The sequence below is a fragment of the Cryptomeria japonica genome, unplaced genomic scaffold (assembly GCF_030272615.1).
Source record: "Cryptomeria japonica unplaced genomic scaffold, Sugi_1.0 HiC_scaffold_1528, whole genome shotgun sequence".
Lineage (NCBI taxonomy): Eukaryota > Viridiplantae > Streptophyta > Pinopsida > Cupressales > Cupressaceae > Cryptomeria > Cryptomeria japonica.
In genome coordinates this window covers 1-2543 of record NW_026729913.1, presented here as the reverse complement: position 1 = coordinate 2543, position 2543 = coordinate 1, and positions in this window count along the sequence as shown.

The following is a 2543-nucleotide window of genomic DNA, read 5'->3' as shown; positions in this document are numbered from 1 at the left end:
ATATGTTGAAGGTCACTGTGATTTGAGTTGTTGAATAGTTGAAGAGAACACGAGCTTTGTTTCTTCAGTTCAACCACTCAATTGATCCAAAAGTCCACATTATTTAGGAATTTTGAAAACCATAAAATGATCTGTTGAATACTACAATTCTTTCTTAATAAAAAAAACACATATAATTGATGCTTGTCAATGGTCAATTTATCTATTGATACCAATATCAGTTTTGAAGCTGAAGTGACATGAGCATGCTCATCAAACAATTACACAAATAATCACCACAATATGTGTCCATATTTATCAATCAAACCACCCTAAAAGTTGTATTTTAATTGTAATTGTTGCCTTGACAAATGCACGAGTCCAATATTAATCACCCTACCTATAATAGGAAACTTACAACTCAAGTAAACATGTGACAATAGTGAAGTGTAATAATAATTATGGAGTACATTCAAAGGTAATCCAAATTCATGAATATTAAAAATTCCATTTTATAAAGACTCAACTTTAAAGATGTTAATCATGACATTCAAATGTACTCCAGCTAACAAATTTTGAGATGCTTCAAGATTATGTTGCTTGAAAATGTGATTGGTGTTTTGCCCGAAATGATTTGTACATGATCCAAGTTTATAGATTGTTGTGATTCACGTGCGACTTAAAGTTTACAAACCTTAACAATCTGATTCGACCTTCTAATCCAAGTTTACCAATCATAAGAACATGGTCCAAAATTATCCTAAGAATTTTATTAAACCATGATCCATGTTAACAAATGTTCCAAAGCTCCCATTTTGGCATGGGTGGGGACAATGATGCCAAAGGTAGAGGAAGTAGGTTTTATACCTACCAATTTCATCGCTTGAAAGTCTCTAAATCCTTTTTAGAAAATCCATTATGTGCCTATCTTGCATTCATTCTAGTCAAAAAAAAATTAAAAAAATATATACATTTTTTTGAGGCATCCTGTCAAACAATTTAGAAATCTTGTCTATGCTTTCAAAGTTTGAATAAATATCTATTAGAGCAATTCCAATTACACTATGTGACAAAATGACCCTTCTATTATGCTTTGTTGGATGTATATACCCTATTCCACAGTCTACCTTCCAAAAATAGGAATATTGTGTGCATAGAACAATTTCTATACAATTGATAATCTATAAGAAACATAGCATAAATTGTGATTAGCTTCGAGGGAAGGTATTGCAGTTATAAACTTCCCAACCCATATGGTAACAAACCCCATATTATTTTTTTAAAAATCACAAACCCTACCAAAACAGAAATTTTACCAAAAAGAGATGAACCAAATGGTCTAGTCATGCATAGGCTCCCAAAAATAGTAACTATAATCGTTGAAGTGACTTACCTCAAAATTTGGCACAAATTGTGTCAAAGCTGTCGTTGATGGTAAAAAAAGGGTAGTGTTTATAGGAAAAAACTATAAAACCAAATAAGCGTTTAATAAATGTTATATGCCATTCATTATCTGATTGGAAACAAATACATATAACATTTATCACACTCTGTGAAAAGTTCATCACTATTACTTTCCGATATCTGGAAGATTCCAGGCTCGAGAAAAACGACAGCTTTCAAAATATTGATATCATTCCCCGTTTCTTTCTTTGTTTTACACTATCATGTGTGAAAATAAAATTCAAAATGTTTGATTCGGAAAAAGTTGTTCTCAAACATTAATAGCATTCCCCATTTTTTTGTCTCACACTGTATAAAGACTAACAAAATTCAAGCTTTGAAAACTTCAAACACGTCCTTACGAAAAGTACGAGGAAGTTTCGTATACTGACAAATTCGTTTGACTATTGGTTTTATTGAATTTCTAAGCGCTCAGTCCTCACACGTGTTAACAAAAATGACCGAACAGTTGATTATTGACTAGTGAGTTTATTCCGCTGAGGACTTTAAAATTATTGGATTAATTAGTCGCTTCTATCACTTTGAATTAGTACAGTCTTGATAGACACTTTCCTTTTAAATAGCCTTAATGACCTGACATGTATGGTCAAAAGTTCAATGCACCGACTTATAAAATCACTTTGAAATTTTAATGCACAAGATTTGTCAAAATTAATTTTCAAAATGTGTGACTTGAAAAAAATGACAGCTTTCAAAACATTAATATTATTCTTCGTTTCTTTCTTTGTTTCACACTATACTAGTATATCTATATTTAAAAAATAGAGGTAAATTATGTCGAGATATATCTTATAACAGAAAGGAATCTGATTATTGCTACTTGATTTTATTGATTGTTCTCTTTTAAATATTGTGACACTCTTCCTCTATCATTTCAATGTAAGAGTTTCATATAGTTGAGGACAAGTGGTGAGGGTTCTATTTTATTTGGATTAATAAAATAACACCTCCACAAAAACCAAAAGATAGCATATTTCATGCATTTACCCATCACTTGCATGTCAAATTGTATGAAAATTGAATTTTTATTTACAAACATTTTGATGTCATTATAGATACCTCTTGACATAACTCGACATAATAAAGACGAATTGAAAATT